At 50.1% G+C, this 25,461-nt stretch overlaps 1 protein-coding gene across 1 annotated transcript in view; it reads left to right on the top strand.

Moving 5' to 3' along the window:
• The window catches only part of IGSF3 (immunoglobulin superfamily member 3), a 94,402-nt gene that overhangs the window by 34,151 nt on the left and 34,790 nt on the right, over positions 1-25,461 (top strand). The gene's annotated exons all lie outside the window — the stretch shown is intronic.

Below are 25,461 nucleotides of genomic sequence, written 5' to 3'. Positions count from 1 at the left end.
CTTATTTCTTCAGTGGGGTTGCAGGAGTTTGTCTCTATTGCTCTGCTGTGGTGTACGAAGGTAGAACTTGGGAATCCTAAGCACAGATGTCCTAATCTCTGAGGCCATCTCAGCGGCTTGGCTACCTCTGTGAGGCTTGTGCGTGCCTTATCTGGCCAAGCCCTCTGAGTTAACCACAGCGAGCTGTAGGATTGGTGTTGTGCTTTGTGAGTTACATTCATCTTTGCCTGTTTGGGCTTTGCTTGTTGCAGTAATTAGCTCCCCAGAGGAGTAAAATGTCCTTCACTTTCAAATTACCCTTTAGCTGACATTAAAAAGAGGTTTAAAAAAAAAAATCAAATGCCTTCTTATAAGTGGTCTTTTGCAACTAGACACGGGGTATTTTATTCTTACTGTCCCCCTTTATATGCCCAAATCTCTGTAATAACCTTCAAAGTAAAATTTGACCTTTGCTTCTCTGCTTTTTCTTTCTGTTCCTGCTATGAATGGGAAGGAGGAGTTTGTCTGTTAATGGGAGAGGAATGAGGAGGGGTAAACATATCTACCTCTGGCAGTTCCTATGGATGCGCCGTGGGGAATCGCACCAGCAAACCAGAGCACCTGGTTTGTGATGCTGGAGACATCGGGGCCCTAACATGCTTCCAACTTGCTGCATGTCCCTGGATATGGCACTCTCCATCTACCCCACCATTTTCCAGCTGGTAAAATTAGGGATAATAGCATACAAGCCTTTCACAAAGTCTAAGCCAAATAATTGTGATGTGCTTTGAGCTCCTCAGATAGCGGGAGATAGAAACAAAGGCTTATATTCCAGCTTTGCCTGGTAATGATGCTGAATAGGATTCATCTCCAGTCCTGCTTAGTCATTTCTGATATCCTGAAAGTATAGCTGCCTAAGCTTACCCAATTTTCCCCTTGCAGAAGCTGTGAGGCTGATGGGCACTGCCCGACAGGGGGGTTGGTCAGCAGTGCCCTGGGTAGGAATGTGGGAGCCTGGCACAGGCAACCCTGCAGCTGGTGACTCTGGAACTGGCAGGAGGGGCTACTTCCTTACAGCCTGCTGTGGCATGGACACGCAGGAAGCCAGTCCAGAGGCTCCATGCCCCTTCCAGATTTGAAACTCCCACTGGAAAAAGGAACGCACCGAGACCTGTTTAAATTTCCTGGGGGTTTTGTTTGGTTGGGGATCTTTTTTTTTGTCTTTTTTCTTTTTTTTATAGTCTTGGCTTTAGTCATGTACAATCTGGCAATGAATTGCAATGGCTGGTTATTCCTTGTGCTTTCTAAAACACTTTTTTGTAGATACAATTCAGGTTATAACTGAGAGCTTATAACAGAAATCTCTATACGTGTCCCTGCATAGTGAGACATGGTTCACTCATTTTGTGTGTCTTTATCTCATCCCCTGTTACTGTATTTTCCTGCTAAACCTTTCCAATTGCTCCTGTTTTGTTGCAAGTATGCCATCTCCTATTGTTTCCTGTTGGAATTGCTTGCCTGATTTTGACTTTCGTATTGTTGTATTACATTATGTCACTTCTGTACCTCTGTCTGCGCAGGAGAAATGGAACAAACTGTGGGCAAACTATGCCTAAAAAATGGATAATCCATTGTATCCACTCTCTTGTTTCTCTGTTTTGTGGTTTGGTTTTTTCCTCCCTCGCCTTTTTGCCCCATCCCTCAAAACCATGGGCAACTTGGTGGCATGACATGCTTTGTGGGGAGGGCTCTCAGCTGGGGAATGGATTCTTTCTTTTTTTATGCCGTCCACCTACCCATTTCTCAAAAGCCTGGCATCAGACACAATTGGGGCACATCACTGTATTCCATATGTTTTTCCTGTATTGTCCCTTTTGAGGTAGAGGTACTTTTTTAAATTTAGCTAGCGTGTGGAGAAGAATTACAATAAGAATACGTGTCCTTTTTCGTACATGTCTGTGCGCTTGTACCAGTGCATTGTAAGAAAAAATGTATTCTAAAGTGCATTTCTAAAAATGTAAATTAACATAGCCTCAGGCAATTGCACAGCCCTCTGCTCACAGATCTAGTCTGGTCTTTAAAATGAGCCCTCTCGCTTCCAGGCTTGCTGTGTCCCTTACTTTTCAGGAAGGGAGGCATGGAATATGGAACGCTGATTTGCCTTCAGACTGTAAAGAGCTGCCGTGTTTTGCTTGGGTAGGTTTCCATGCGGTAGCATCAGACCAGTCAGTTAAAATGATCTTTGGAAACTAAAGCAATCTTTCCTGAAAAAACCTCTTTTCTAAAAGCTCCAAGTCGTGCCCTCTAGTCTGCTCTGGCTGTGCTTGGCTCCACTTGGACGTCTCAGATTGATGGGACTGTGGCACTTGCCCTTTGCTGAGCCTGTTGTCTGCTCGGTGTCAGTGAGGCTGGAGGCTGCAAGGCTTGGGGTCCTCTGCTGCCCTGAAAGGATTGGCTGAAAACAGCACTCTGCTCAGCCCACATGCCCTATTCTCTTCTCTTGCTGGCTCTTCCCACGTGCTTTGCCAGTCCCTGGTAAAATGAGGTATCAGTAATCCTAATTGTCATACTGCTTTATAGGATACCTCTCAGTCTGTCCCTCTGAGAAGAGGGGTTGGTGGTATAGGCTTTTTCTGTATATTGCCATAATGTCTGGGTGCTTTGCTGGTAGGAGTTAGAGTGCAAATGTTTTTAACTAGGATAGAAAAATCTTTAGTCGGAGACCCTGGTGCATTTGAAGGCCAACTCTACCACAGATGGGTTACTCAGCACCCTAGGTTCAAGTCATGGACAAAACATTGTCTGGTGTTGAAAACAGTTTAATGCTACCTTCCATCCTGAATTTAACATTTCCTCCTAATGTTCTCTGGGCAGCTCCCAACAGTCCCCCCCCCAAATGGTGACTTTTTTGCTATAAGCACAACTGAGAGAAGCTCTGGAAGACAAAAAAAAATACAGAGAGCCAGAAGGAGCTGGGCTGGGTCAGGCGAGCAGGTGGTGGAGGCAGCAGGCTGTAATGTGGGATGGGCAGAGCCTGGTACCTTGCCTCCTACCTCCTGCGCACTCGGCAGCTTTCCAGGGGCTGCCTCCACCTCGCTGGAGGGGGGCTGAGGGGCATCCATCCCCTTCCACCTGCACCTCCCTGCTTTTGGATGGGTTCTGAGCAGCCAGCACAAGCCTGGTGACTCCCTGGCATGGGGACCTGCTCTAAGTGTCATTGGCAGGAGCCTGTTGGCATTTCTGGCGGCCTCTCCAGCACGCCGGGTGGCAGGGGAGCGGCACAAAGTGTGCAGGTTTTCCCTGCCCGCACGCCTCCAAACAGTCTCTCGGCGTTAAATGGGGAAAGCGGTGGCTGCGAGCGCAGCTGGTAACATATGGCACCCGTCCCCTGCCTTAGCAATTGCTCAGTGAACTCTGAAAGTGGAATACGGTCCCCGTGGCTCCAGCCAGCTGCAACACTGAGAAACCCTGCAATGGTTATTCGATTACTGCTGGAAACTTCACGTTCTAAGTTGCCTGCTTCTCTTGCTGCCTCCCTGGGGAGCTTTTTTGCCGTGCTTACTCTTCCTCCCGCTCCTCTTTCTCTTTTTTTTTTTTTTTTAATTTCCCTGGAGGATTGCTTTATTTGTTCTTTAGTTTCAGCCCCTTAGACTGGATTGCTCTGCATTTCTGTCAGCCTCCTGCCCTAAGAGGCAGGGGCATCTGTTTCTGCTGTTGATGCCGAGGCTTTTCTTGCGTTGTCTTGGAGAACAAGTAGGTCTGGTGGTGAACAATCGAGTCCCCACGTAGTGGAGGGAAAGTGCAGTGCCCATTGCTGAGCCAGGCTGCTTCTGTGCCACAAAGCTGCATGCTCACTGTGGTGTGGGTGCACATCATTTTGTTGAAAAACTACAAAACAAACTGGTGGACAATGCTCAGGCAAACTGCAGGGCAGCACGGGCCCAAAATATCCTAGCAGCACTACCAATCTACATCAGATCCTTTTTGTCCTCTCAGATAAGATAACAGTAAACTTGAAAGCCTACTGCTTCTGTCCCCCCCCCCCAGCTCTGATGATTTGGAATCCTTATCAGCTAATTTAGAGATGTTGCTATTGAGCATCCTGGGGCCGGGGGAGACTTCTTTAGGTTTAAAGCTCCAGAGGGTCTCTGCCCTGCTTCTGCTTCCTCCTGGAGAGGCGGGAAAGGGAAAGAAACTCCTTGGTGCTTCAGAGGTAGGCTTGGAGTTCCACAGCAGCCTATTCCTCCTCCTCCAGCCCAAAGCCCTGGCAGGACTGGCCTTTTCCCTCTTCTCCCTTCAGCTCCTGCTATCGTGCAGGGTTTTGCTTCATGTGCTGACCTGCACTGGGGCAGAGCTGCCCCTTGGTAGGGAGAAGCTGGGGAGAGAAACCATCTTGATTCTGTGGATGCCCTGTCAGTTTAGCCCTCTAACAGTTTTACAATCTTTATCTGATATAGGTTTAAGAGGATTTCCCTGGGTGCAGTGGGATTATTATAAGTCAGAGAGCAGTCTCCAGCTGATACTCCTTCAGCAAGTATTTATTTTAAGTGGGTTTAACAGTATTTAATTTTTTAAAAAAACTCCTCTTTTTTTTTTTTTTTTTGGTGCATGGGTTGTAAGTAAATTGTTTACATTATCAGAGAAGAAGAGCCCGAATAAAATGAAGAAATGTATTATTTCTTTCCAGGTTGGGGGTGGTGGAAGGAAAGCAGCAGCTGGAGGTGGGGAGGAAGGTAGATAAAATAGTAATGTGGTGGGAAACGTAACATTATTCCATGCAGCACTGATTAGTAATACTGCCAAACAGCTGTTTATAAATGGAAAATGTAATGGGAAGGAGGGCTGCAAGAAATGTGAGAGTGCTGCAGGCAGTGCTGGGTCATCCTTTGAGGAGGGGATGGCTTCTGTAGATCTGCCCCCTGGGGTACCAGGGGCTGTGCTGCTGTAGCCCCCAGGAGCATGGGGGGCTGGGGGTGTCCCACCCACCCTCCCTTGGCCCCTGTGGGGTAGCACTCAGTTGTTTTTACACTAACACATTCCCCCCAGTTTAAGGTTTTCCTGCCACCTCGGGAAAGGAGGAGCAGTGGCGACCTTTGGCGTTGGGAAAGCCGTGCCTGTAGGAGAAAAGTCTGCTTTGGAGGCACGTGTGGGCTGTTTCTTTATCCTCTCCCTCCCTCCAGCAGGCTTTATTGACAGCAGACGGCTCCAGGGCTGGATGTGTGTGCACACAACCAGAAGTCGTGCTGGCTTAGCGAGAGCCGCCTTCTGGCCACCTGCACCCGGGCAGCATCCGTAGTCCTTGGAGTGTTTCAGAGGATGCTAATGGAATGGGATTAGCCGCCCCACTTGCCCTTGTCATCAACAAGGGATGTTTCTGGAGAGCCTACAAAGAGCAAAGGCAGAGCTAACAGGGTGAACCCGAACAAAGGCGCTTTAGAATGCAGAGAGAAGCATGATTTAACCCTGCGGAGGCAAGAGGTGGGGCTGCTCTGCTCCCCATTTGAAATCTGAATGAGCCTCTGTCTTAAGGGATCATCACTGACTGAGTTGGGACTAATGGGCTGGATGCCCTTCGGTGTCCTGCTCTGGTTCCTTGACACTGTCTTTCAACGTACTACACCCTTCGGGGCTTCATTCCTTACTGTGCACAAGTTAAAATGATAGCTTAGGGCTCTACAAAGAACTGTAGAGCTAGGGATGCCTGTCTTGGGGAAGTGTGTCATGGCAGGCAGGGTTTTCTGGACAGGGATGCCCCTCTCCTAGGCACGATGTGCTCTGAGCACTTAACAATCTCAGACCCTGTCACTCTTCATTTTTAGCTGCCTATTCGAGAGACCAAGATTTTAATAAAGTAAGAAATGCTTTCTTACCAAAAGCATTTCCTGGCTGTAACTTGTAATGCCAAACGTACTGAGGATGAGAAGGTTTAAAGAGGTCAGTTTTCTTTATGGCATTGTGCTACTGTTTGGAAATGAAGAGATCCCAAAGTGGCGGGTTACTTATCGGAGGGTTAATGTTGGGCTCTTGTCTGCTGAAGAATTTCATCAGCGTGCCACGGATGACCACAGGCACTCTAGCAGTCTGTTGTCACCTTTTGAGCTCTCTCAGGTGTACTGATGCCACCTGTTCACAGACAGGACATCCTTGCAAAACTGCAGGTGGTGGCTGTGTGGCCCACCTGGCACTGGCGGCTGGAGGGTGGGAGCGCTGGCACAGTAATGTTTGCATACCAGAAAGGGAAAGCAGGGGGAGAGGTAGGGGTACCAGAGGAATGAGCTGAGCATTTGGAGAGGCTCTGGGCTTTGAGGGAGCTCCTTTGTTGTGGGGGCTGGCCAGAAGGGCCACCCTGAGAGGGGCAGCTGCTCTGGGACACTGCAGAAGACTTGCTGTGGCCACAGGGATGCTTCCAGTCTCTTCCCATCTGCCGTCACATCCTGTGCCAATGTGTCACTAATCCAGGGTTGCTACTCAGGCCTCACCTGTGTGATGGCTCTGCAGAGCTTATCTAATGAGTAGCTGGGAGCAATGCTGGTCATCCAGAAAGCCCCACTGAAGCTGTGACACAGCTGAAGCCAGCTGAGTATAAGGGCATATCTGGAGGACATGGTGACTGCTGCAGGGTGGCCCTGGGGAAAAGCACCCCTTGGCACGAGGGGCTCCTGCCTCCAGGAAGAGTCCCGGGGTGCAGGGTAAGCTAGGCCAAAGATGGAACCCTTTGGCTGCTGTGGGTTAGGGGGGAATTTCTGGGAAAGGGAAGGTTGTGGTCATCCCAGTGCTGGGCAACGTGAAGGGGAGCAAGTGGAGGCATGCAAGGCACAGGGTGAGTGGGCTGAGGGAGATGGAGTTGGGGGAGTTAAAAACAAGCAAGAGGTGAGAGGAGGGAAAAAGAGCTGAAAAGGGAGCAGGAGTGAAAGCAGGAACAGCAGCACTGGGAAAGCAGGAGAAGGAGGTAGTGTGGAAGTGGCAGGTGGAAGACCTTGGAGAGGAGATTTTGTGCTGTGAAGAACATCACAGGGTGTGTAGGAGGGTAGCTGGAGGTATAGGAGCAGGGGGAGCTGCACGTGGGGATGACTGATGAGGGACTGTGGCTGGGCTGGAAAGAGCGTCCCTGCTCCCTCCTGCAATGGGAGGAGGGCCCAAAGCTACCAGAGACATGGGTCTCCCTCTCCATCTAGCCTCCTTCTGCAGGGCTTTGTGGGGGCTCTTCCCCTACCCTTTCCATGTGTCCTTCGAGTGCCCTAGATGCTGTTTCAGGCTTTTGACTCCAGAGCAGACAATGGGGGATTCAGTGCTGTCTTCCATCAGGGCTGTCAGGATGCAGTAATTACCTTTGCACTGCCGCCTCCTACCCTTTATTCCTCTCCCTTTGTGGCTGGGATGTCAGAGGCAGTGATGGTGCTTTGAGGAGCTCCTTTTGAAGTGACTTTGTGAGTCACAGGGACTGGTGAGCAGTGGGGAGCGAGATGCTGGTGCCCAGCACTCTCAGATCATTTCAGCTCCCTTGTGTCTGTGGCCAGAGCAGCATGTGCTGTGTGCTCATCCTTGGAGACACCGCTTAGGTCTCCTCTGCTTAGAGGGGCTCATGGTGAGGGTCTGATGTGGGTGGAAGGAAAGGAAGAGGAGGAACAGGGACACCAGAGGTGTGCTGGGCTGGGCAGCAGTGCAGTGGCTTTTGATCACACTCACCCAGTCAGGCTTAGCCAGAGCCTGTTGCTGTAGATAAGCACTGCACGGGCTCAAGGTGCTGCAGGGGTGCTGAGATGAGTTTCTGGAGGAAGCCCTGTCGCAGACCATCAGTACAGGAAGATGGACTTGTCTCCTGTGGTATGTTCAAGGCCACAGGATGCGCTGGCAGGGCTAAGTCAAGCTGGATAACTGTGGACAGTTTGCACTAATAACATGTTTTAGATGACATGTGTGCCCCCAGGAGTCACCACAGAGCCCTCTGCTCCTTGGATCTCTCCCTGAAAGGCTAGAAGGTGCTTTCCATCACTGCTGAAGTGTCATGGGTTTGAGCCAGCCACCACGGTCCCAGTCCTATTACTGGTCCACCAAGCTGATGCCCAGGGGCCACCCATCCTGTCACTTATTATCTGCTGGTTGAAGTTGTCAGGACCGAAATGCGGATCCTCCTGCTGACTGCCAGGACACAGCACTGCTGTTGAGTGTTCAGGGACGCTTTCTGGAGCAGTAGGACAGCCAGCCTGCCCGTGAAACCCCTGTACGCCAGCCAGAGCAGAGCCTGATTAAGCTTATGAAACCTGACAAGATCACAGCCCAAGGTGGTATTGCTGGAGGCTGCTCGACTGTGAACCATGTTCCTGCTGCAGCAGCACGAGCATTAGGGATATGTCTGTTGAAGCCTGTCATGACACACAGCTAGCCATTGAGTAAGGAGCCCAGGAATGTCTCTCACAGTTGTTAGACTGATAGCAGAGTGCAGGAGGAGCCTCTTCCCTAAAGAACCCCTGGCTGTGCCTGCCTGCAGATGGGGGTCAGTTCTGTGCTGGATGATGCCCCATCTCAGCTGTGAGCAGGTGGTCCCCTGAACAGGCAAATGCTGACCAGGACACAGCTTCTCCAGCTCTGCAAGTACAGCGACCCCTCCTGCTTGGCTGGTGTGTCCCCAAAATAATCTGCCCCTGTGACCTATGAAGAACATCCCTACAGCCCCACTGCTCTGTCAGTAGCCTGTGTCACTTTGACCCCAGACGAGGAGCTGTTGCCCATCTGTCAGGGCACGGCAGTGGGTGCCCAAGGGGACTGTGCACTGCCTGCTGTCTGTCTGGAAGTCAGCAGGGTAGGGACTGCTGCAAGGGGCCCTGTGGCCTGCTCACCATCAGCTAAAATAAGCTCCAAAGCAATTCATCCCGTGGTACAACCTGGGTAGGAGAACACCTGACTCGCCACCTCTGCCATAGCAGCTATTGCGGGGATCTTCGTGCTGCTGGCTGTGGATCTGCATGAAATCAGAGGCTTATATTTCCTAGCAATCAGTATTTCTCACGCAGGCACTGCCCTCGGATTCCTCCTGGTCGGATTTGTGTTCGTCTGGGAGAAGCAGCAGCTTCTTAAACAGACCAGCTCTTACGCCTTTGTTTCCTTCAGCCCCACAGGGTTAATCTCCTCCTTGGCACCTGATTATTTGCCGCTGCGGGGTTTGCCGGATGTGCGTTTGAAATTCTCATTTTGCTGGCTTTAATCCCCATCTGGGAGCTGTGTCCAGGTCCCAGGGGCTGGGGGCGGGTTAATACCTGAGCCCCCACAGGAGAAGCTGTCTCTCCCGCAGCCGGTGGCTCTCATGTATCCATGCAGGAGGTACTGAGGTGAATGGACCACTTACCAAATGGTTATTAGGCATTTTGTGTTCCCTGTGAGGCTGGTGAGCATTGGTATTGCTGGCTTAGCAGCAGAGAGTCAAGGATGGGGGCTCACAGGGCTGTGTGGTCCGGCAAGAGATGCAGCTTCCTTTCTCCTGCTTCTGCCAGGAGCTCCTCTCCTTCACCTCTGAAACACACCTGGCATGGACACAGCTTGCATAAACATCACTATACCCCCACAAGCCACCAGCTTCTCTCACCCTCCTGCAGCTGCAGCTTTTTGCCTGGCACTTCTGCAGGTAGTGATCCCCAAAACTTTTCAGGCCACTGCTCCATGTTGCTGCCATCTCCTTCTGCCAGGACCCCTAGAGATAGCTGCAACTGCCTTTTCAGCATTCCTCTGCAACCCCCTTGCATTGCTGCCTGGTCAGGGCTCTCATGTTGTTCCCTTCCCTCTTCCTGTGGGGCAAGACCATTCCCAGTGGAGTTCTGTCCTCCTGCGCACTACCCTTTCTCTCCAAGCCCCACGGGAAGCAGGTCTGGTCTCCTTGGCTCCTGCCCCCTGACGTGTTACCCATTGGCCTTTTTTTTTAGAATGCTCGGTTTCCTCCTCCCTATCGTTTTCCCCCCCTCCAGGTGCTTTTGTCGGTGTGTAATTAGCTGGCACGGCACCGAGGAGTGGCTCCCCGGGGTGCTCTCTCACTGACATGAGCAGCAGACGGTGACTGGAACAGAGACAACTCCGCGAGCGCCGCGCTCACTTTGTGCGTCTCGTGCCCCTCGCTGCTGTTGGGAGCTCAGAAGGGATCACAGATGTGGAATAAACGGGAGTGCTTTGAACAAGTGGCACTGTAATCCCTCCCTGCCCCCCGCCCCTCTTACCCCCCTTTTTGCAGACATTAGTTTGATTAAAATTGCATGAGCCCACACATGGGTGTATTTTATTTTATTTATTTATCTCCTCCCAGCAAAGAGGCTGGTTTGAGGTCTGCCGTGTGGGAAAGCAGACGAAGGGATGCTGGGGAATTCGGGGTGTTTTTAAAAGCTTTCCCTCTGTGGAGCTCACAGCCGGCTGGTTGTACTGGCAGGACCTGCTTTTCCTGTGGGATGTACCTTCTTCCCAGCAGAGCCTGAGGTCCTTGCTGGTGGTGCAGGGTTTGTGCTGGGCAGGCAAGAGCCCCCTCCGGCGCTGCTGTGGGGCAGCAGCATCTGGAAGGGTGAGGTAGGCTTGCTCTAGCAAATCTTCACCCAAGGCTTTCCACGTTACTGAGCGTATCTCCATGGCTGAGGGCATGGGTGTAAACAGCCAGTGTCAAACCTAGTGACTGCATGGGAATTAATTCACAATCTTGGTAAAACAAAAATAGATGTATTCTGTTTTGTTTTTCAGCTGGGTTTGTCCACCCAGATTGGACACAAGTGAAATCTTCACTACAGTTTGCAGCAGCCTTCTGTCTCCTCTAGAAACGGGGAGAAGGCGTTGAGAGTTAGGAGATTACTTTGTTCTGTTCTGCTCTGCAAATGCAGTATTTTTGCCAGTGCTGTGGCAGTGCTATGTCAAAACTCCTTGGTGGGCATTTATAGAATAGGCTCTGTCTTACTGCCTCACCCACGGGCATGTACGATTCAGCTTTTGCATGTTTTCCCTGCTTTGGAACAGAAAGATGCTATTTCCTTCCCTTCGGGAGGGTTTACTTTTAATGAAATGTTTGCAAAGTGCAGCATGAGTCTCCAGCAAGGGCTCCGTTACACATCAAATGTGGTTTCCTTGTCTGTGTCTTCGACATGCCCTCCTTGTGCCCTCTGTGTTTTTCCCCAGGCAGAGCAGTGGGTGAAAGGGGCTGGAGGCTCCTGAATGTGATTATCCCAGGGCATTGTGAGCTGCCTGTGGGCTTAATCTTTCTTCTCAGACGTCACTGTGTGGCACAGGGCTCTGGGGAGTTGGGCTGGGGTAGCTGGCATCCCAGGCACCAGCTGGCTGCCCAACCCTGAACTCCTGCTCTGCCAGGTGCACGAGCCCTTGCACTTCTCAGGAGGTGGAAACGTGATGGGAGCTGTACCTTACCAGCAGGAGACGGCTTCCTCTCCTCCTCCTTGTCCTCAGGGATGAAGGGTTGTTCCTGCTGTTTGGGGGGATAGCAAGGCTTTGTGCAGTAGAAGTGCAAGACCCTGGATCCCTGCTCTGTGCGAGGGGTTGGGAACACCCCTGGGTCCCCTGCTCAGGCAGTAGGAGCTCCCCGTGCCCTTCTCGTCGGGTGGTACAAGATGTGGCCGTCGTCCGGTGTCCCCTGGCACCGAGTGCCTTTAGTGACACCCCCATGTCTGCCTCCCTTTAGGAGGAGAGGGTCTGGTGATGGGACAGAGATGTGCCCTGCAAGAGGCAGTGTCACCCACGGGTCTTGCTGCAGGGTGCAGTTCCGCAGGCGTGGTGGGAGCGTGACCTGCAGGACACAATTCCCTGGGTTTGACGGGAGTGCTGCTTGCCTTTCACCAGGGACTGGAAATCTTCGGCTGGCTGGAAGGGGTTAGCATAACAAAGCGGCAGGTGAGAGGGAAGCATGGAATTTCAATAAACCAGCAACTGGGAATGAAATCTCCTTGCTTCTAATTCGAGCCCAGGCGTCCTGTCTCTCCCTTACCTTGGAGCAAATCTGCTGTAATGCATAGGAAACAGCTCAGCAACTGCAGCCCTGGCTGTCATCGAGGTGGAGGCTGAGGCTTATTAAAGACCTGCAGAGCTCTGTAAAAAAAAAATTTATGATCTTCTTGGACTTAGTCATTGCAACTTAAATATTTGAATAGGTAGGGGCAAGCGTTTTGCTGAAATTGGATGATCCCTTTCATATTTATGTTTGGTTACGCTTGCTCCGCGAGTATTTGGATGCTTGGCCGGGGGGCGAGAGGGAGGTGAGGGATGAAAGGGGCTTAGTACAGAGAGGGGAAAACAGGAGCAGGGAGAGATTAGAATGCAGAAGAAAGCACAGGAAACTACTGAAGGTTAAAAATAATAACAACAATTAAGCTGGGGGAACCAAGAAGAGGCAGGAAAATAAATCAGGGCCTTTGAAGAAGAAAGGGGATAGACAGTGAAGCCTTTTATTAAAAGTTAAATGGCTGAATCTGAAGATAAATGAGGCTGCAAAGAAACAATGAAAATAATAAGAATTGGAAGACAGGAAGGAGGGAAATATTTTAAAGGAAAATGAGAGGTTTTCACAGGTGTGTACGATTGAGCATGTCAGCAGAGATGCTCTGTAATGTGCTCTAATAATGTGACAGGTACTGGGGGCTTTGTAAAAACAAACATAGCCCAAACCTTGCAATTATTTTTTCAATGAGGTGAAGTTTCCTCAGCACGTAAAGCTGACATTGTCCTCCTTTTGCATGTCTCTGGGGCTGCAGGTTACAATCCAGCCTGGGGGACTGTATGTCAGGAGCTGCTGCTGCCAACAGTAAGCAGAGCCTCTCCCAGGGCACTGCTGGCTTTTGTTCCAGGGGCAGGGAGGCTGGAGAGACAGCAGTCCAGTGCTTGCCTGGGACTGCACAGCCAACAAGGTTGGCTCCCCACCAGACAGCAAAGGAAAGGGACTTGGATCATACCTTGGTGAAATCCTGCTGTTCTCCACCCAAAAGTATTGGGCTGCGGGGGGCTGTCTGTCCTGTTTTGGTCTGTTTTGATGTGTTTCAGTGGAGGTGGTTGGTGGTTTTGGCAGGGAGGGATCACGGCACCCTGCTTGCTAAGGAGCGAACGAGGCGTGTTTTTTGGGGATGTAGCTGCCTCTTGCCTACTCTCAGCCTGTGTTTCCAGGGTGTAAGCACCTTGTGGGCCATAGGAAAGAGCTCCCGAGTCAGACAGAAGCGAAGCCCGTGGGAGGCTGTGTTCCCAGTGTTCTCATTGTGGTGGTGTGCACCTCAGCAGCTCGGTGCATAAAGGAGGAGCATTTGTCAGACTCCTAGGAATTTAATCTTCACATTTTTCTCATATTGTTCTTGGGCACTCTTGGGGGTCGAATTTGCATTGGTGGCATGAAAGGAATTGGCTTTTCACTTGCAACTTGTGAGGTAGTGAATTTTTGCATTTGGCCTGTGTGTCTCTTCCACAATCCTGTTACCCCAACGTACCCTTAAAGTCCTTAAATTAACAAGGTGAACTGTGTGGATTAAAGTCTGCTGCAAAACTGTTTTAACAGGCAAGTGTAAGAGGCTGCATTAGTTTAACTGAAATCACTTTGTGTGGATTTTTCTGACATAAACCAGACCTTAATAGATCCAGAATGTCGAAGGATGATCGAGTACTCAAATAAACTTGCAATGAATTTTAAGGGGAAATAGCTTTCTGTCCCTTTTATGTTGTGTTGTTTTTGTTTTTTTTTTTCAGTGATGGCTAGAAGAATGGACATTTTTCTTAAGCAAGGCTGTTTGATTTTTCTCTTTTTTTAGATCATTCCCCTGCTTATTTATTTTGGGGGAGTAGCGTACAGTGTTGCTGTATAATCTGTTCTGCTATAAAATGGTGGCATTTCAAAGAACCAGCCTCAAAGAGGTGTTTGGAGCCTCAGGTGTGGCCATCTCTGCTAACAGACCACAGGTAGTGAGTCTTTCCCAAGGAATTTCTTTCCCAAGTGTGCCTATTAATAGGAGCAAGCCAGGACTTGGGAGCTGTAAGAGTCTGACTGAAGGTCCCTTCCCTTATTGATTTTTCCCACTCTCCCATCTGTGCTCTCATGATTCCACTACTTCTTCAGTGTCCCTTGAGTCGGCCAGGGCACAAGAGACCTGAATACCTAATGTGCTCAAGCAAGGGTTTTAGAAAACAAAAAAAAAAAGCAGAATAATTAACAGGGGGGAAAAATCCTTCATGCCATTTTAATGTAACAGAAAAAAAAGAAACAGTCTAAAGCTCTTTTCTTCTTCTTTTTTGAAGGTTGTGTTTATAGGAATTTAGCTGTGATCTGAAATACATTAGCCTTTAAAACTGTCCTGCTTTGTTACAGGGAACAAAACACTGATAAGCAAGGAGGGAGGACATGTCCTAGCTATGCTACAAAGCAAGGCTTCTGAATCTGCCTTCAGTGATTTTTTTGTTTGACTGGATGAGTGGGTCCCCTGTTTTAAGACAGGATAGAATGCTCATACCAGTGCTAACCTTGATGAAGATTATTTTTATAAAAGAAAGGAGAGTAAATGTGAGCTGAGGACTGGTGAAGCTTGGGTTCTCGTGGGTTTTGCTTCATGGTCAAATTGTTAAGTATCTAATCAAGTGCAGTCACTGCTTTTCCTTGATTGTGGTACCCCCCATGGTTGTCTTCCACGTGACTTCTTTGGTATCTGGGGGTTGACCAAACATTGCATTGTTTCCCATAGTTAAATATTACTGGGGTGGGTATCTCCTCTACTTCTCTAGCTATTTAATGAAACCTGTGAAACTTACTCTTAAACTCCTGTCCATCTCTCACTTTGAGAGCTTTAGCCACTCTCAAAGCAGTAGCCACTTGCTACAGTTCTGTGGGAGACAGGTGAACACATTGTCAGGTGGTGTTGTCTCCTCTGGAAGCCTAAATATCCGTAGGAGCAGGTCAGCCTGGGAACTCTTACCAGCCAGAGGCTGGTACAAAAGGCAGATCTGCAAGAAGATACTGTCCAAGAATCCTGAGGTGCTGAGAAGCCTCCTGAAGACTCCTGTCTTTCAGCAGTCTTAAAAGCATTATCTTCTGTCTTCCTCCCTCGTTTTTCTTTCACAGGAGTCCGGGACATTTAGAGATCCCTCTTCTCATAACTGCAGAGAAGAAGTTCCCTCTCCCTCCTCCTGCTTTGGGGGTCTTTTCAGGCTGATGTGAGTTGGTGATGTTTTCACTGTGCTGTACTTCGCTCAGTGTGCTGAGCAGACACCAACCAGCAGACTTTGTGCTGCTGTTCCTGGGCATTCCTCCCTGGATGTCTCAGCCAGTCACAGCTCCAGACCTACCTCTGCCGAGGGCATTCCCGAGAAGCTGCTGCGTAAGCGAAACACTTCGTGCTGCCCATTTTGCCACTGACCTACAGGACAGCGAGCAGCAGCTGGGAAGTTGACAGCTTGCAGAGCCTTTTGCACTCGGGTGCAGTGGTGAAACAAGCTTGGACTGGGCAAACAGGAGCTGTCTGTAGACCTGGGGACGGCAGCGTGTCAACTGCGCTTGGCTCTCACTCAGAGGCTGCACCAGTAGAAGGCTGGAAGCTCTAAAAATAAAGTCCTGGGTTCTGCAGGAGTCACTGCTATTGATCCTGCACTGGAGACACCATGGAAACTTCCTATTTACTAGTTTATTTTGTGACTTTACTGTTTTGAGCGGGTTTCTTAATGCACTGCTTTGATCCAGTGTGTGCCTTGGAGTTGCACCAAAGTTGCACCAAAAGCACCTTCTTATTTTAATGTGAGATTTGTTTCCTGAATGCTTATTTTTAAACACCTGCAGGCTCCTGCAAAGGATTTGGGGTATCTTGGAAAACTTGGAGCACTGTGCCCTAGGAGACCTACCTGGGGGAACAAGAGTCTTTCTTCTCAATACCTTACCAAGGCAGTGCAGAATGTCATGACAGAAAGCTGTCATTATTTCCATCAGCTGATCCTGTTCACAGCTCTTCTCACTGACTTGACACACCTTGTCTTCTTCCTCATCTCCTTCAAACAGAGCACAGTTTGTAGAGAAAAGTGGTGTCCCCTTATAAAACTGTGTGTGGGAATGCTGTTTGAGCCTTACAGACAGTGACAGTGCCTTTTTGCAGGGAGAGCAACTTGGTGTTGGCCATCTGTCATTGGGGTGATAACGAGAGAGGTTCACAGAAATCTGAGAGGAAGTGGAATGGGAGAAGGGGGAGAAAGGAAGGGTATAGTGTGCTTTGAAATGCTCGGATCAATGCATATAAAAATAAATACATTTATTAAAAGATTTCAGTAAGAGGTGATGCCAGGCATCAAAAGTCAACTATTCGTGAGTGCCAGACTAGCTTTTCCAGACTTAGCTGATTGCTACATGGGAGCAAGAGAACACCTTTTTGCACAGTCTCAAAAGCCCTTTAAATCACAACATTTCACCTCCCTTCTACTTATCCTCTCTCCCCCAAATTACCAGCACCTGAACCAGAAGAAGCAGGGAGCTTGGATAGGAGAGGTGACCATAGCCATGTGTGTGAGAGGCAAAATTGCAAAAGTACAGTAGAAGAACTCTCATCAAGGAAACAGATTTGCAGAAGTGGATGTTACCTGGTTTTATCTATATTACCTTGACCAGATGGAAGAAGTCTGCCAACTGTTTGACTGAATTTGCTTTACTCATCTTAATTCTGCTTTCCTCAGTCTCTAGTGCAGGAGGAGAGCAGGTGGTCCTCGTGGCTGGGGAACTTGGACTCCATCCTACAAGAGCCAGACTGTGCCTTTCATTCATCGTGAGAGTGCCAGCTTCAGAATAACTGTTCTGAGCTGCCAAAACCTTGTTGGAGGAAGGTAGCTTGGAAATGTGCAAAAGAGCCACCACCCTTCATTTCGGCTTCCAGAAAGCCCTCTAGCTCATGCTGACTTTGTGGCTCACTAGATGGTTATTGTCTGGTGAGGATGTATGTGTTTTGAGGAGTTTCCATACTTTAAACAGGACTGATAGACAAAGAAAAGATTTTCACTGTCTTAGTTTGCTTGGGGGATTCTTTCATTCTTAGGTTTCAAAACTTCTTCTCATCTACTCGTTAGCTACCCTGTGTGTCTTGGTAATCTGCACGTGAAGGATGCGATTCTCTCCTTCCTTGTCTGTGCATCAGGATTGCCAGTGTTTTCACTCTGTCTTTCCATGGAAACTTAAACTCCGGGCTGAACAGAAAGTTGGACTGTAGTAGAGAATGAAGCCTAGTTCTGTGCTTCCTTTGGTACTTTCCTTGTGAGGGTTGAAGCGCTCCGTTGTTGCACATTCGGCAGGAAACTGGGTTTTGGAGGGGATGGACTGAGGATTGGTTTGGGAGCCTTTAGAGTCATTAGTTTAAGAACTGCTGCTAGCAAAAATCATCTCCCAAGTGTGTCTTGGTCTGTTTTGTCTTGCCCCAGAGGCAAAAATAAATCATTGCTGCTGAGCCTAAGGAGCCATTGGGACATTTTGAGTGAGTGAGAATGGGACATTGGAAGTTCTGGTCCTGGGCTTTGCAGCTCTAAGAACAGCTTAGACCCTCAAAAGCAGATGGGAGACAGTCACTCAAGGGTCTCAAAACCTTCATTATTGCATAAATGAAGGAAAAACAGCTCTCACGTGCACACTTTGACCTCCTGTGTGATCTCTGCTGAGCTGTTGAAGTGGGGGCACTAATCTCTGAAAGCAGCTCTTGCACTCTTATCTCCTGGTGTTACTTGTATAGCTGAAGTAAAGGAGAATGAATCCTCCTTGAAGATTGATTTTTGAGAAGGGCGACTTACCTGACTATGGAGCACCACAAATGTTATTATAGTCCAGGAGGAATGTGGCCTGAGATGCATTTTGAAATAACACCACATGACTCTCCCTGCGGTGCTGTTAGTATTGCCTGCCTGAGTGCGCTGGGTGGAATGAAATCAAGCTTTCAAAAAAAAATTGGAGAAAAGAGGTTTTTCTAAGCCTCCAACTTTCTGTCATTTCTTAACTTTGGCTTCAGAGGTGTAAAACTTTAAGACAGTGGTGCGTGCACAGCTTCAGAGGAGCCTGGGCTGTGTCAGCTCCTCAGCTCCATGTTTCCTGGGTTTTTGGTTTTTTTACTTTCCCTGGCTGTCCTGTGGGCTACAGGAGGCTGTGGCTTAGCAGGTTGCCCTGTGCTGGTTTAAGCCGCAGCAGATTCCCACATCCCTGCTCTCAGCTCACTAGTGCTGTTAAGGAAAACACATCAGCTTAACCCTTGGTGGAAGAGGTGCGTGCTGATGCTCTCTTTCTCCGTGTTTGCAGCGGCTTAGGCTTGCCTTAAGCTGTGGTAGCTCACTGCTGGTGCTCAGGATCAGTGGTAGAGCTAAACCCTCACAGAGGTGAGACTGTAGGAGAGGGAGGGAGGCAGAGGAGGGATTTGTGAGCTGACTCACCTTGGCTTGCTGCTGGAGGTTATTGCCTCCACAGGTGAGTGGTCGGTGTGGTGCACGGTGGTCTGCACCCCGCTGCTGCTCTGCCTGGGTGTCTCCCCTGGGCTCTGTTTCAGAGGGGCCTGTGAGGTGCCTGGCAGTGCTGGGCTGGGCTGGGCTGGCAGCCTGGCCAGGTGACACTGAGCAATGCAGCCAGGGCACGGGGGGATCCCAGGGTCACACGAGGCAGAGGCCAGTGTAGGAACGTCACCTTCAACAGAGCTCTGGGAGTGAGGCAGTGCCTGGATCTTGTCCAGGTCTGCCTGGAGTGCCAGCCTGCTGAATGGCTGTGCTGCGAGCACAGAGCCCATCCAGGAACCATGTCCTCTCAGGTGGCAGAGTAGGGACATCCAGCCTGTCACCAAGCACAGGTTTCCTTGTTGCAGAGAAGGAAAAACGCCTGTCCTTTTGGACATCATCTCTGCCACCACCTTGAGCCTATTTTTTACTTGCAGGCTGGTTTGCACTGTTCCTACAGGGAATATCTGCCTTGCCAAGCAGGATTGCAAAAAAAAAAAAAAAGGTGTGCATGTGCAAGGAAGGAAAAGTTTTCCTCTCTGCCATGGCTGGGAGATGGAGGCCGATGTGAAGCCTGTGTTCTCTGCCTCTGCCACACACCTTGGCTCACTGTGCTGTTTGGCCACCTCTCCTTCTCTAGTGTCTCTACCCCTTGGGCTGCCTATTGTCAGGGTTTGCTCCACCGATGCTCCGGATAATTTTTGCTTAATGAACAATGGTGGGTGCCACCTTGTCCTCTTACCACCCCTTTCTGGTTTCTCCTCTTTTTTTTTTCCCAGTTTTAATGAGGTCACTTGAACTTCTCCACCTAAATTAGCTGTCCTAATAACCAGATGCTCCTTGGGATGCTTTGGGACATGGGTGGATAGAGGGAGGAGCTTGTTAGCAGGAGCCTGCCTTCTGCTGTTCCCCAGAGTGGTTTTAGTTGAGGGCAGGGACAGCGGCTGTGAGTGCCCTCCCAGCATCTGCCACTCTGCACCCAAAGCAGTCAAGGGAAGGGGACCAGCTTTTTGGGAGGAGCACCCACCGCTCACTAGGCAGGAGAAAACTCAGGGAAATCATCTAAACCGTGCTGTGCTGGCAGGGCTGGAGCACCAGAGTAAAGCCCGGGGGAAAAGCGTGGGGGCAGGTGTCCTTTCTCCTGGAGCTGAAGCACTCACAGGCGGTTGGGAAATCCTCAACTCCCCGGGGTCCATCAAGGAGAAGGAGGAGCTGGGGCTGAGCCCAGGCACACAGGGAGGGCGTTGCTGCTGGGGTCATGGGGCACCTGCTGCCAGCCCCTGTGGGTTCATGGTGTGGGGGCACGGGAAGCTGCAGGAGAGCATCGCTGTCCCACGTGCCCTGGGTGGGCGCACTGGCTTCCAATGCAACATCCGACTGGGGGGGTCTGAGACACCTCGTGTGTGCAGCTTTGGCTGGGAAGCTCCTGTTGCAAGGCACGTGGCGGAGACAGAGCAGATTGAGCAGTGGGATCCTCTGCCCCTGCCTGGGAGGGACCATAGCCACATCCTCCAGTGGGTAGGCTGGGTGACTAACGGAGCCCGCAGCAAGCGCGGGAAGTTCAGGCCCTGAGTCGGAAAGCTGACCTAATTTCCAGTTCTTGCATCTTCTGTCTGATTCTCATTTCCCCTTTCTCCTACATTAGTTACTTCTGGGGTTTTTTTCCTGTGCCCTTTCTCACTGGCTGCTTCAACTCGCAGGGTTGCGTTGGGAGACGCATTTCTATTGGCATAATCATTCCAGCCGGTCGTTAGTGTACCAACAAGGATACTATTGTAATTGGAGGATTTATTACTACTGCTGTGAAACAACTGCCATGCTGTCTCACTTAACTCTTCAGCTCCCCTCTTGTCCTCTGCCAGTAGCTGAATCAGTAGCAAATTGCCCTTAATTTAGAAAGCTGCATGCAAACTGGGAATGTGTTATTTTATTTTATTCTGTTTTTTCTTGCTCTTGCCACAGAATGCTGCAGTGATACAAATGCGAGCAAGTTCAGTGCTTCACCGTGCATTTCCTGAGTGTGCAGCAACTGACAGGGACTTCATAGTTAAATTTCTCATTTAAAATAAGGCTTAAGTATTTCTGTGAAGACCAAAAGTATATTTTGATTGCTTTTCTTTAGACCACAGCAGAAGTTCTGCTCACCCCTTCAGGAACTTGAAGGAAATTCACTATTTCAGAAAAGCATGTTCCTTGTTTTTTAGTTTTCTTAACTAATTAGTAGTCTTTTATGTGCCTCTCATTTAAACCTGCCTTTAACCATCCTTACTTTTCGGCGCAGATGGGGCTTTACTGAGGGAAAATAATCCCCAGAGAACCAGACTATTAACACTTGCTTTTCCCCGTGGTACCAGGAGCCTGTGGCTATATATTGGTGAGCAAAGAAGAGAAGAGGTAAAGTTTTGCATAGAGACCCCACACCCTCAGTCACAGTGAAAGCACCTTTTGGGGTGGTAGGTTTGCCTCCTCAAGTTCTGGTCTCCGGTAGGACCATGGGCAGTGGGGGAAACTTAAAAGTAAAAAAGCTTTGCTGTGCCTGCAGCCACCTGTGAATCTCTACGTGATACTTAAAAAATTAGACAAGCTAAAGATGGCACGATCAGCTCAGATTTTTTCCTCTTACAAAGGTGACATTGAGGGTGTTCATCAGTTTTGCAGCGTAACACAGTTTGTGTTTTCCCCCGTGCTGAAGGCACTTGACTGATGAGGGAGAGCAGTGCCTGATGTGCTGCAGCAGGTATGGATCAGCATGTACAGCTAATTGTCAGGCACGAGAGCTCGAGAGGATTACACTGCTAATCTACATACTGTTCCCACCCCCTTCCTGCTGCCACCCGTGGGCACTCACGTCTGGATCCCATGAGGAATGGCAATCAGGAGCGGTGTGGGGAGGGGTGTGAGGAGCATGGCTCACTGAGAGCTTGCAGTGACTGGGAGACAGCAGATCCCTTCCAGCTGTTCCCATGGCAGACCCTGCCTCCTTCTCTGGCATGGGTGGCCACAGAAGGGTTAGCAGATTGCAGAGGCTGATGGCATAAGGCTGTGTCCCTGTGCCTCACACTCCCACCCGTGTTACCCATCAGGTGCATGCCAGTGCTCACCTCTGGGTTCGCCGGGGTGGCTCTGGCGTTGCTGTTCCTTTGAGCAGCTTGTTTCTGTCTTGCACATGCAACCAGAGGGGCTGGGAAGGAGGTTGGTGGTGGTGCTGGGCTGTGATCCCTGCAGGACAACAACACGTTGTGGGGCAGATGGAAACATAACTCTAGCACTAATTCCCTGCAAAATCCAGAGAGGTATTTTTTAGCCAGAAGCAGCTGCTTAGGAGTGGGGAAAACATGTATTTGTTCTTCCTGAATAATTCATGCTTGATTTTGGTAAGCTTAGCTCTGTCCAGGCAGTATGAAGTTTGCAGCTGAGGACACAGGGTAGCACCATAGACTGTCTCAAAAGTGTATCAGTGAGTAAAAGCTATAACAAAATCCAAGAGAAGAGACTGGTGGGTTTTGCATGTCCTGCAGTGGCCCTGAGATGGTCCAGCTGTATTGGATAGCCTGTCTAAGTTGTTTTACTCCTGAGGAGCCTGCAGTGTAAACCTACCATGGTGCTAAGTGATTTTTCACAGCACTGTTTTACCAGCTGGAGCAGGAGAGCCTCTGGCTCCCAGCCTGATGCTCCCCCTGCATCACTTAGCAAGGAAACAGCACCTCGGGCAGGTTTGCTGCCTTGCCTGGGACTACATGAGATGCTGGTAGCGCTCTTGTTTGTGTCTGGCTCATAGAAGCTTTGATAGCCTACCCCTTGGAGCTGGTTGTGATTCTGGATACCCAGGGCTGAGCCAGAGCCAGCCCAGGGAAAAAGGAGATGCCTGGATCATCTTTGTCTGCGTGGGCAGAGTTCAGCATGGCACCGGGAGCTGCTGGAAATGGAGCTGGTCCTGGGGCTCGGAGGAAAGGTCTGCACCTGGGAACTCCAGTCTGTTCCCTGCCTGTGTTTTGGGAGACTGTAAGCCAGCTCCTTGTCCTAAAGTTAATAGCCATAATTAGCTCACCAAGTGCTCTTTGACTGTGAAGTGTGTGCATTTGAGGTGGGTTTGGCTGGAGCTGGGTGTGCAGCCCTCCTGAGGAGGGATGCCTTGGCGAGAGGGGAGCATCTCCAGGCTCCCCACTCCTTGTCCTGGCAGCTGGGCCCTGGGACTCTCCCTGGCTGGGTCCCTGACACCCTCTAGTGGAAATATTTATATTTAATATTTCAGGAGCTTTCAAAACTTGACGGTGGTTTGTGAGCATCCTGTGCTTAGCACCCCACCCAGCACCGAGTGTCTATCCCAGTGCCCTCTGCAGTGACCTGTGGCTTGGGGACTAATAGGACATGCTGTATTTCTTGTTCTTCAGTGTTGTAAGTACAAGCTCAAACCTGTCAGCTGTGACTGGATCTGGGATGGCGGTAGTGCAGTAGGTTTGCTCCCAGAGATTACTTTTCAGTCACTCATCTCCTTGTCCAGCCACTTGCTGCCAAATCTAACACTGATGCTGGAGAGAACAGAGTTCTTCTGACACCTCTGAAGGGTCCTGACAGCTGCAGGGATGGACTTGTGTTGGAGGACAAGGAGGAAGCAAGACTGGATGCAGGGGAAGTGCAGAGCAGTCTGCCTGGGTGGCACCTTGACAAGAGGGGAGAGAAACAGGCAGGAGCTGGGTGAAAAAGAGTGGGCAAGAGGATATGTCCTGCAGCTATGACTCAGATGTGGCTCTGCTCCCCTTCACACAGTGAAGTGACTCTCATCTAAGCTTACCAACTTGCTTTCAAATGAAGCTCAGCTTGCAGAATGTCCCCAGAAAACCTGGTTCTTCTGTGGCAGGTGGCTGCAGGATAAATGTGTGGGCAGCTCAGCAGTGTGATGGCTGGCAGCAGAGCCAGGGCTCCCAGGTGAGCACCATGCAAAGTTACTCGTGTCCTGATATGCAAACTGGTGTCTCTGAAGCCTAAACAGGGCGACTGGCTTGGAAGGAACTCTCATGATGCTGTGTCCCACCCTAGTGAGCACCTTTGCAGTGTTCCCTGCTTGCTTCCCTCTCTGTGACTTCCAGCTGTGGTCTGTTCCAGCCTGATGGGCTATGCCGTGCCTGTGGCCCTCTTGTTGGTGCAGGCCAGCGGGGTCTGTGCCGTGGGGTGGTGTGTGGGTCTCAGCAGACCTGTGTCCCTGCTGTGGGAGTCCCCAGTGCTCTGCAGCACTCGGAATGACATGCTCATTTGGCTTCTGAAATGAGCTGTGACCTGCTTGGAAAACAGCATTTTCCCCTTTCTCCTGCCAACTTTCCCCCTCCCCAAACCTGCTACCCGAGCCGCATCTTGCAGTGTAAATAAAACAGTCGTTAGTGCATCATTGGCCAAGCGTGAGGGTGGTGGTGTGAAGCACAGAGCCTTCCCTCCAGCCCGGCCACCTCAGGACTCTGGCTTGTCCCTCCCTCCCTGATCATCTGATCCTTTGGAAAATGGGCTTTCATTTAGCCAGCAGGTCTCTAGTCCTCCTGGTTAAGAAGGTGACACTGACTGAACGTGTGTTCTTGCCAGGCTGATTTAAGACCACGGCCTCCAGGCTGCGTGCAACCCAAAAGCTCCTACAGACTCCTCTAACTGGGAGGATCTTGATTGACTCTTTTGACCAAAAGAGCAGGAAGAATGCAGCACAGTGTGTCAGGCATTCCCACAGTTAAATTACACCTTTAACGCACGCTGGCACCTCCTGATTCTTCTCCATGAGTGCAATTTGCAATAACTTGCCCGTGTTGTACAAAAGGTGCTAACCCTCCAGCCGGGTTATGACCTGGAAATACAAAGTCATGGTTCCAGCTGGCAAAATGACCCCCATGCCAACCTCCAACCTGCTCAGGGAACGGCCCAGCCTTCAGACAGGCTTCCCAGCATTACTCCCAGGGATGGGCAGCTCCACGTCTGGCAAGCCAAGTGCCTGGCCCCTACTCGAGCATGACCTGGCTTGTCCCACATAGCCAGGCAGGCTCCTGGGATCCTCTGCTTTCTGCCTTGTGCTTCCCCAGAGAGCAGCTCTGCTGCTGAGCAAGGCTGGGGGGCACAAGGTGGGGTGCACAGGGCTCTCAGACTGGGGGAAGGAGAGCAGGCACACTTTCTTCACAGATACCCGCTTTCACCTCACAAGCTGTTGCGTGGAGGCTGCTGTAGCGGGGAGCTCTGCCTTCAAAAGCACCTCAGCGGGAAAGTCACTTCAGCAAGATGATGATCAGGTTTAATTTATTTAAATAACATAAGGAAAGTTGTAGGAGCTCGTGGCTGGAGGGCAAAGAGAAAGGAGCTGTGCAGCTCTGGAAATTATTCAGTGAGGTTTGAAATGAGAAGTTTAAAGCTTATTGTGCAGGCAGTGTGAACTGGCAAGGTTAGTTGCTGCTATCACCACTGGCTTGGGAGTCAGGGGAAGGGGGAAAGGTGAAGCAAGCAGGATCCTGGCCATGGTCTGCCAGAAGCTGTTACCAGGGAGCAGGGGATAGGAGCTCCAGCAGGAAAGATGAGGGGAAGGGAGGGAGTAGGGGATGTGGCCAGCGGGACAGAGGCAATAGCCTGTGATGTGAACAGCCTTACAAAGGTACTTTCCCTGACAGGGGCAGTCAGGGTAGTCAGTATGTGGTAAAAACAAATCCTCCCATCCAGGCTGGATATGAGAAGATTTCCCTCTCGTTTACTCCCAACTCATGCCTTTTTTCTTTCCTCTCTTCCGTTTTTGACTTTTCTGCCATAAATAATCCCAGTGGTTGTCTTCACTACAGCTCATTGCTTTCTGTAGCAGTGCCTGAATGAAACAGATGCAGCTTCTGGCAGCTCAGCTAATTTTGTCAAACCACCCAGTGCTGTCAATGAAACTGAACTGAGATATGTTAATTATATTCCACTGGTACGTGGCAAAACCGTGGGCATTAACAGGCTTGCTAACACTGCCTCGTCTGCAGAGCTGGGGAGAAGGTTTACATTCTTCTGTCTTTCCACATGATGTTTCTTGAGACAGCAAAGTCTAGAAAG

This window comes from Pipra filicauda, unplaced genomic scaffold (genome assembly GCF_003945595.2).
Source record: "Pipra filicauda isolate LSUMZ 115617 unplaced genomic scaffold, ASM394559v2 scaffold306_size1276767_pilon, whole genome shotgun sequence".
NCBI lineage: Eukaryota > Metazoa > Chordata > Aves > Passeriformes > Pipridae > Pipra > Pipra filicauda.
This window is presented reverse-complemented; position numbering and strand designations above follow the sequence as displayed.